The sequence below is a fragment of the Meleagris gallopavo genome, chromosome 7 (genome assembly GCF_000146605.3).
Source record: "Meleagris gallopavo isolate NT-WF06-2002-E0010 breed Aviagen turkey brand Nicholas breeding stock chromosome 7, Turkey_5.1, whole genome shotgun sequence".
In the NCBI taxonomy this organism is placed as follows: domain Eukaryota; kingdom Metazoa; phylum Chordata; class Aves; order Galliformes; family Phasianidae; genus Meleagris; species Meleagris gallopavo.
Window position 1 is genome coordinate 22,123,638 of NC_015017.2, and position 10,498 is coordinate 22,134,135.

Consider the following 10,498-nt stretch of genomic DNA (forward strand, 5'->3'; position numbering starts at 1 on the left):
TACTCTTCACGTGGTGTGATTGAAAGCTGACCTGATTTGTTCTCCTGGCTAAATCTCTCAGCGTGTTGTTCTCTGAGCCCTTGCCTTGTTCGGCTTTTCTAGAGGAGTGCAAACAACAGCCACCGTTCCCTGCCCTTGTCTGACACCACCTTACTGGCATTCTCCTTAAATCTTCCTTTTATCCTTAAATCTTGTTCTTTATTTAAAAATAAAAAAAAAAGGTGTAAGCTTTGTTATTGCTCTTGGTCTTGCACCTTTGCATTCCCTGCTTTGTAAGGGACGTGGCTGTGGGGCAGCAGTGCCAGTTGCTGTGTGGGGTCCCCTTCTCGCTATCGGGACAGGCTCTGCACTTTCTGAGCCATGTGCCCAGGGCTGCCTTGCCACCACGGGTTCCCCTTCTGACCAGTGCCTGTCTGCAGGCATGACCTCCCTTGCCATCCTGCTCCTCTGCTTCTCTAGCTTCATTTTTCCTCTTCCTGCTCAGAGCCCCTTGCTCAGCCTTTGCCTGCCCCATAACTGGGTGGTTGGGGAGTGGGTGCTGCCTGCAGTTGGTTTGCTGAGGGAATGCTGCCTTTGGAGTGGGGAAGGGGTGGCAGTGCCATGCCCAGTGTTGGGCACGACCCCACAGAATGCTGAGGGCATACTGCTGCGAGGCTGCGCTGCCAGTTTCCCTGCAGCAAGCAAAAGATGGAATCCAGTCTTAGGATTATATAGTGGTCGAAATGAAGATTTGTTGGTTTTTTGTTTTTGTTTTTTGTGTTTTTTTTCAAAAACATTTTATTAGTATTTCAGTCTTTAGTAATGGGAATTCCTCCAGTTTTTTAAACTTCAAGTTAAGGCAGGTCATTGCAGTTGCTGTTTGTTACATCCACTGAGTCACTGAATCTGTTTTGTTGTGGCCAAAGATGCAACAAGATAGTTATCTGTCAAAAACAAAACACTTATGGTATGAGTTTTCTCATTTGATAAATAATCGTCAGCATGATGAATAATGTTAGCTTTTAGTACTCAGGAAAATATTTTGTTATGTAAAAGTAGGAAATGAAAGCAGTGAATTAGTGACTCAGGTAACTAGATGAATACATATTGTGACTAACTATTAAGAAGTTCATTTCACAGGAGACTTAAGTGGACTTTTGAAATTGTGCTGAAACCTACATAGTACAGTCAGTCGTTTATGTCAGGATGTGCCACCACATATGTAGAAATTTGCCTGAGTGTAGGTTTGTTGTGTGCATGCCCTGTGCCTAGGTAAGCAGCGTGTCATGCCCAACCTCACTGCTGGGACTGCCACTCACTTGTGTGCCTTCCTCCTTGTGAACTGCAGCTGGCAGAATGTTCTCATTCCTGATGTGTTTTGATTGAGTTACTTTCACTAGATCTTACATTTCAGTTGTCTTTTTGCTTTGAGGTAGCTTGCTAAGGCAGCACACCTAGGCGAGGGGCACCCCCCGGTGCCTACCTGCACCTCTGCTCACTTGCACAGGCTCTGGGCTTGCTTGGGATGGAGAGTGAACCTGGCATGGCTCTGAGGCCTCTCTCCAAGCCCACTGCAGATTTAGGACTATGTATGGTTTGCTTTTTAAAAACATCCTCTGTGCGTTTAACTCGGTGTTCAGCTATTCCCAAAGTCAGGATTGTGGAACCAGTAAGGTTAACCATATGCTGGGCAGAAGGCATCCAAATTTGCCATTAGGAGTAAATGGTTGACACTTAGTGGTTGATCACTATCAAGTCATTTGTAAGCATAAGGCTCGCTTCTGCCATACAAAGAGTTCCATGGTCCTCCCTTACTTGTTGCCTGAGCTCTGTGAAGGAAAACTCCTACTTTGTCTCTTGTTTGGGAATGAGAGCTTGGATCACAGTTGTTCTTTCTGAAGTGATGGCAGTGGTTCACAGGAGCCACAGTGACAATGTTATCCCTTAAAAAAAACTGTCATTAGTTCTGTGGTGCTCCACATACCATGCAGTTGTGTTTCTAGGTCTTTCTACAATATAGGTGTTAATTGCACATGTTTTTATTGATACATTGAACATATCTATGTACATGTATGTATACATTTGTATATTATTTGCAATGTCTTAAGACATTGGGCTGCTGTTTTCTCATTCCTGGTTGCTCTGAGGGATTTAACTGTAATGATTTTGCGAAACCTAATCCAGGTGATCGCAGGCTTTGTCCATTTTTTGTTCAGTGAGCAGGATGGGCTGTCCCTAGGAAAGGACTGCGCCGAAAAGAATGAGAGTCTGTTTTATTCTAAAACTTAAATGAATGAAAGTGATAGTATAGCAGAAAGAAACTGGTTTAAAATTGGGCAGTGAGTATTGGATAGGAGAAACAGCTGTAATGCAGATTTCTTTAATGATGATGCTGAGCAAGTCTAAAGCCAGATTTTTGGTGGATGATTACTTATGATATTTCTTTGTGAACTGGATGAGTGCTGAATAAAAAATTAAAATGTATTTTTTCCTTTTGATTTCTCACCGATTCATGTGTGATTTCATAGAAGTCTCACTTTTCTTCCTGTCTATAGAATGGGAGAATGCTGCATAGGAAAATGTAGATGTAGTCAGTACTATATCAGGTGTATGCTTGTAACTGATTTACTTGGAGCTGCATTCTGAGGCACTCCTTCCTACAAGGAGCTCTGGGGAAGTGCCTCAGGCGGCAAAGCTTGTATTTTATCAGCGGGAGGCTGCTGGTTGGGTAGCCGCTCAGGAGGAGCAGATGTAGTTGCCTGATTCTTCGAGCACCACCTAGCCTCCAGACGGGGTGCCTACAAGAGACGAGCGGCGATCAGTCACGCAATTAGCGTGGCCTTACTCAGCACAGGGACGGGATCATGGCTGCATGCGCTGCCCGGTGTCGTGCTGTTCTCTCAGCGAGCTTCTGAAAACTCTCAGTGTAAATTTCGTTTCCGTTTCTGGTGTTTTACGTGCTGTGTGCGCTGGATGGCTATTGTGAGAAGGAAAATAAATAGGCAATGTTGATGATGTTTTGAGGTCAATACCTTTTCACTTAAAATGGTGTAGCTGGAAAGCCAAAATGGTTGATGAGCCTTGTGGTTACAGTCAGAGATGAGTTGACTGTCTCCCTTCAGTCTTAGAGGTGTGATATGTATATATATTTTTTTTTGCATATGTGATGTGAAATTGTAGTCTCTTCTATTAGTATAAATGGATTGAAGTTGCAGCTGATCACCTTGTTAGGAAAGAAATGAAGGAAATGGATTGCTGACAATGGGACTCAAGGCTTCCTTTTCATTTCTCCTTATCAGCACGTTGCTCGCTGTGTGGCACAGCTGGGCTGTGGCAGTGCAGGCCGGGCCTGTGTGCTGCGGGGGACACCTGGGTGCTGCGAGCTGCCGTTACCCCCACCCCACAGAGAGCTGGGCGTTCGCTCCTGAGAGGCCTGGGAGATCAGACAGGAGGGGTGGTGATGGGAGCTGCGGAAGTAAGGCGATTAGGAAGTTTGGGGATTTAACAATTGCAGTATGCTACTACTGCTGCAGGTACGGCTTTCAAATACCAAATGACTGACTGAGGAAAATAAGCTGCATTTTTTTCATGAAGTTGTTGTTTGTTTGTTGTTTTTTTTTTTTTAATTGAATTTTTTACTCTATAGATAACTTCTGGACAAATCTATTTGGGAAAAAGGTACACAGCTTGTTTGTTCCTTCATGGTTTACTTTTTCCGAGTGAGAGAAGCAGAAAAACCCGGTGGGTGGGGGGGCACTGCTCTCCCTTCCTGCTTAGTAGGTGACCTCTGCTTTTAACTTCCTATTCACTCTTTCCTTAGATAGCAGAAGCTGCTGTTTGTTTTTGATATGTACAAAAGGCCTGTGCCATTTTAAATTCTTGCAGAACAGCCATTTCGTGGGCTCAGGCGTATAGGGCTCCTGGTTTGTTTCCTTGTAACTGAGTGCAGCAAATGAAATTTGCTGTACTTTCTAGTGTTTCTCTAGGTGGATGTTTCTTCGTGATTGCTCTGGGCTTTTAGTGCTTTTCAGCGCAGAAGTAGAGAGGGATGGAAAGGGGAGCTTTTGTAAGGGTGTGATGCACTTTTTTAGAGTATCACAAAACTCATGTTATCCTGTGACCTGTTAGTCAGTGTTGCCAAGAAGTGACGCATAAACTTCGGACATGCTTCTCCCTACTTGCTGCCTGTTCCCCAGAGGGGATAGGGAGCGTGTGTTTTTGCAGTGAATAAAGCTGAAAAGGGCAAATTCTGCTTCTTTCTGTCTGCATGCCTTTAATAGAGCTGTCTGGAAGCAGCAGTAATTGCTGCAGATTCCTCTGCAGAGATGAAAAGGGTAGAGACAGGCAGGCAGCGTGTCACCTGCATGTGTGTGGCCCAGGCAGTGTTATTTTTTCTCTCACCTGACATCGTGTTGTGTTGAAGGCAGATGTGTGCTACCTAGGAATACAGTCTTTTAGTGTTTCTGTCACAGGTGTCTTACTGTAACTTTGGCCAAGACCTTAGTTGCTTTCTATAAAATGCAAATAGGCTTTCCCTTTTTGAGGAACTGTGTACATAAACTTAGTGTATCATATATTTATTTACTGATATACTGTATAATGCAGCGTAGTAACACTGCTTTATTATTCTTCGGGGCACTAAGTGGACCTTTTTATTTCTACTTGATTCACTACACTTCTCCAGAAGACCTAAAAACAAACACATGAAAAAACTCAAGCACCACAAACCCCAAGTAGCACTGTCAGAGTCTTTCTATTAACTTGATAGAATACAGTCATAGATAAAGTGCATTTAATGCAGCTTTTCCTTAACCAAAGTGTCGTTGTCAAGGAAAGTTACTGCTCTTGACCTTACAGTTACAGTGTGTGTCTAGGTTTCAGGCAACTTTCTCCTGAAAATGGAAGAAATGATGGTTTAAGGCTTTATAGACTTCAGATAGCATTACATTAATGTAGTCACTGATTATAGTGATCGGAGATGACAAAAAATATCTGGAGGATGTACTGATTGGCTACCCAGTTGCTGCCAATCCTAGAAGTGGTCTTAAAGGAAACTTTATTAAAAACACTTTAAATAAGTACTTTGTTCTTCTGATTATTCTGTCACTAAAGGAGATGTTCAGATCAGATGGTGTAATTAAAAAGATTTTATTGAAGATATGTGTCTCTATTGATATTTGACCATTGTTCTAAATGGACTAAATGCTTAGAGTAGTGGTTTAGTTAGCAAGAATAGATAGTCACTTATCATGCTCTCAAGTATGGCTTTCTTCAGATGTTTGCAGTGGAGAGTTATCAGTGAAGAATGTTAACAAACCTACTTGTTTCTTTGATATAGACAGGCTCTGCCAGTTCATTAAATGCTGTAAATTGATGGTGTTGAAAAGCCATTGAAATCTTTCTGCCAAATCAGAACCTGCTCTTTGATCACTTTTGGTAATTGAGAATAATCCAAAGAACAGTTGTGGATGAGTAATCTAGATTTAAAAAAAATGTGGCAAAATTTATTACTCACAATCAAATAGTAACAGGTTTTAAAGGAGTAAATATCTTTTCCTTTGAAGAACGTGCTCAATATCACCAGTCTAGTTTGCAGATGTACAGAGTTCTTTGTCAAACTCTTTCTGCATATAGCTTTGTAGCCCACAACTCAGGAAATCTGTTTTTAGCAAATGCTTTATTATTTAAGCTTTTAATTTTGGGAGTTCAGAGTAAGTTTTTCTAAGTAGGATATGCTCAAAAGGGTTATTATTCACTGTTAATACTTCTCCTGTGGAGTATATTCTATCGTAGCTGTTTTGATTGATAGAAGAGGGCCTTCTTGGTGGGAAAAGACCCTGCAATTCTAGATTTTAGCATGGGAAGTATGCTCAGCTCTTCCCTAGCTCAGTATTGTTTTTGAGTTTACTGGGCATGGGGAAGGATCTTGGATGTGGTGGATTCTTTGTCCAAGTGAACTCTTCTGCAGTTTGGGCACGGCAGGTATTTCTGTTGCTATACCCTTGACCTGATCTGTTGAACTCAGTTTTTCTCTACTTAAGGAGCGTGGAGGAGAGGAGAAGATACAGTGGTACCGATTTTCAAAATGTAGCCTCATTGTTGTTGCAGGGTGACCATTCCAAGGTAAAGGATTTCAAGATTCTCATAATATACTGTACATTTTTTCAGTTCATTGAGCTAAACATTCTTCAGAGGACTCAGGACCTTATAATGGTTGTTGCTCATAGCGCTACTTGTTAAGCTCATGCTTCCTGTATGTGGTGCTCATGGAATTTTGTTAGATGCTTGGTAAATGGATAGGTAGGTACAGTGTTCAGTGTTTGATGCTGTATCTTATCTTTACTAATTATTTTATACTTGACAATTGCTATCCTTAAGATAGGGAGAAACACTGTGAATGTAATGACAGTAATTTCAGAGGCAAAATGGGAAAAACCTATTCTGTTAAGAATTCCTGTAAGAAAAGTTAGAAAAAGCGTGGCTAGAAACTTACTTGTTGTAAGGACTCTTGCCAAATTAAATGTTGAATCTTATCTTTGAATAATGAACAGGAATGGAATGAAACGTGACATGTGGTTGTTTCAGTGAATCTTACAAAAAGATTTGGTAGCTTTCAAACCCATCAGCACCATCAATTATTAGGCAGGCTCCAGTCTTGAAAGATGTCATAGATGTGCTCGTTGTTTCCTCTCGGGTCTGGAATGTAATTTTTGAAGATGCTCCATGAGTTGTTTTTCATCTTTCAAGTATTTCTGTTGGCTGCGTTTGTCCTTATCTTTTGTGGGTACTGTGTTGCACCTCAAGTAGATTATGATTACAAAAGTGCAGTAGACTCTTGCCTGTGTCACTAAAGAGAAGCACAGTTACTTCTATACAGTGTGTAGGGAAGATGTTCTCACTTAGAAATAAGAACTTTTGGTTGCTTCAGGAGGCCAGAGTATTGCTCATGAGCTTTGGTCAGTTCAGTAGGACCAGAGGGACTTGTCAGAAATGAGGAGTCACTGACATGCCTTGGGCATGGTTGCATGCCCAGTTCAGCCCCACTGACAGTAGAATAGATCCTTGGGGAGCTATTGTCCTCTCAAGTGTATGAATCATTCCCTGAGATTTGCATGAGCCATTCTAAGTTTCCGTCCCTGTGGCACATACCCACGCACATGAGTATCTTTTGTTGGTTTATGTCCAAAATGAAAGCTTTGGTAGGCAGCTTGTAAATCCATCTCTGCTTCAGCTGCCTACAGCCATCTGATGAGGCACATAATAGCCAAGAGATCTCTAGGATAAATTACCGAGATGAGGGGTGGGAAGAATGACAGAATCTTAGATTGTTACCTGCATATGCTTCCTCGCTGAGTTGGAGTGGGGTCAGGTGGCTTGTTCATAATTCCTTCTTTAAGACGTTAGTGGAGGTTCACTCAGGAGCATGTTTCTGCCTAGTTCACTTTTCCTTTCCAAGTTGTTGGCCAGATAATTGAAATCTAAAAACTGACAGTCTATAGATGGAGCCTGAAGATCATTAGATTACTTTTTTTAGAGTTAAAAAATTGTTTTCTGTTGTAGAATAATTTGCAGAAAATAACTTATGAATCCACCAGGCAAGCTCTTCTTTGTTTTGGAACACGTTTCTGGACTGTTGAGCTGTTGAAAAAAGTGAAATGAACAAGCATTTAAAAAAAAAATAATAATAATAATTTACAGTCATTTGAAAAAAAAGACTGCAAGGGACTCCCGAAAATAAATAGACCACATCTTATGGGGAGAGGGAGAAAGACACAGAAAATTTTCCCGTAGTTTCAGCATGAGGAGAATTAGCACTGAATTTTAGAATGCAGGTAACCCAACAGCCTGACCAGCTCTTCCTCTTCAGGTCCTTATTTCATGGGGAATCAGTCAGAAGTTTTGGCACGTTTTTTCTCCCCATCAGAAAAGCATTGTTTTCTTTACACTGTACTGTAATAAGGATACATCAGCAATCACACAACTGTAATCTTTTATAAAAGTTCTTTGGAAATGAATTTTTCAAATCACATTTGCTATGTTCTTTTAAGCCAAAATTTGCCCATTGTATTTTTTTTTTCTTACCTATATGTTTTACATAGACAGAGGTGTGATCTGTCTGCCTGCTAATTCTGCAGCATTTACCGAAGCAAAATATCCTCCCTCCTTTCTTTACCACCCCCACCCCAGCAGCAGCAGTAGTTGTCTTTCACTTACGTTGCATTCTCTTGTCCATTCTTTTGGACATTATCCCAGTTGTAAAATACCTGGGTAGTTCAAAAACCTTATGGCTAGGTGAAGGGCGAGGCTATAAAGGAAGAGGTCTGAAATTTGTTTCGAGTTTACTGTAAGTACATGAGGGAATAAGAGGGGGGAAGAAATAACAACAAACGCGTGAATTTGAATTTTAGTTGCGTTTCCAAGCAGTGCCTCTAACAATACTATAAAAAATATAAAAATAATTCATAAGCAATGTTGTGGCCTTATCTTTTTGGATAAAAACAGGGAATTCAGCAGTATCTTCCAGTTACTCTCTGAAGCCTGTATGGTAAAATTAGTAGATGGGAATGGTATAAAACAAATTGAAGTATGAGATAAGTTGAAGCTGTCTTACAGGAGTCACGTATTGCTTGTATTTAGGTTGTTCTTTTAAAAGGACAGTCTTCCTCATTTCAAGAGGACCACTTTATGGAATTAAAGATCTCTTTAGAATGTTAAGAAAAGCATTTTAAGTTCACCTGGACACCCAGTGGTTAGGTGTGTTTGTTGGGAAACAGAACTGCCTAAATTTAGGAGCTAACTTGAGTAAAAAAAAATACTGTTATTGTGCATTCCCTGTTGTATCCTTTGATGTTACCAGCTCGGGGACTGAGAAATGCTGTGTTTTCACTACTCATTTAAAATTACTCTTGATTAATGAAATAGATTCTGTTTTTTTTCCTGACCTTGGTCTTAAGATATGTCTCTCATTAGGAATTTCCTATCACTTGCAATCTTTTCAAACAGCTAGTTTCACTTGAGCATTAGGATGTATTCTTCCCTTTCCTACTTCATGTACTGCTACCATTGGACTTCACCTACGATAAAGGTTTTTAAGTCAAATGTAGTACTCCATTTTTTCATGTCACCTGTATGGAAGCTGTAGTAGTAGCTACCATAAAAGAAGCTAGTCCTCTTTATTGGAATTTCCAGGTTATATATGTGGTCATGAGTAATCTGTAGCTGTTCTTGTTAAGTGTTTTGAAAGAGCTGCAAACCTGGAGTCTTGATAACTGTGTCTGTAGATTTTTGGATATGTAGCTATTATATATGTAATATCTATGTATATTGTTTGGCTATGTATAGTTTGGTATATGTAGTTTCGGATTGTTTTGTTTTAAATTTCAGATTGTGTTTTGGTGTTTTGTTGTTTGTCCTGTTAACTGCTGGTTTAGCTTGGGAGGGAGCATTTTGACTCCTGCAGCCCCAGTACTGCGGCCTTAGCAGTGATGCACTTCAGGGTGACGCTCATCAAAGGGTGGGCTGTGCTTTTGCTGGTATCTTGGAATTGAATTCTTCCTTCCCAGATTACTGCTGGCTGGCTTAATGCCATCATGCTAGCACTGCAACTCGTTTTCCTAGCATGTTAGAAGCTTTCAAGGGTGTTTCTGGTACTGTTTTCTGTGATTTCTTCAAAAATGCTGCCGAAGAAAGGTTTAGCAATACAGGTTAGCTTTGTGGTTTTTTGGATTCCTTTCTCAATTACACAACCCACATGTTATCTTTTAATTGGTACAGGTATTTTTCTAATGTTAAAATGAATAAATTTGTAGTCATTCCATACAGTTTAATGCTTTTACTGTATTCTGACTTACCTTGCTTTTTCACATGCTTAGACTTGTATTTTAAAGCTGTGTTCCTTCACTGACTGTTGTGAGTAGCTTTGTTCCCCATTGGTTTAATAAGGTACTGAGGCATAAAGCATAAGCTGTAATAAATAGGAAGTTTTATTAATAAGAAGAAGAGAATTAGATCGATGTGACTAGTAGCTTGCCTCTGTACCAAATACTTCATTATGTTGGAGACAGGAGCAGTAGCTTGCTTACCTTATTTACCTGCAGAATGAAAAAGTCCTTTCTGAGTGGTTCTGCAGTAAGGAATGCTTTCAGGAGAAAGAAGCTGAGTGTATGTTCATGGTTTTATGTTTTTATTTCCCAAATGATAAGCAAGGGAAACACATGCAGATGCACAAAGAAAGAGGATGCATCTCCTTGTTGGAGAGATTTGCAAGAGAATTAGGCATATGACATTTTTTTGCAGGACTACCTAAGGATTTTAAAATCTGTACGTTTTGCATTTGATACATTAAAATTTTATTTGTGTATGCCAGTACACATACACTATGAGTTCTCACACTTGATTGCTATGAAGTTGAACTATCATAGCATCATCACAGTAGGTTAAATAGGTTTTTGAGATACTCCAAACTGAAATAGTTAACTTAAAGCCTTTCAGAATAACCAACACTACATAGCTGCTGTAT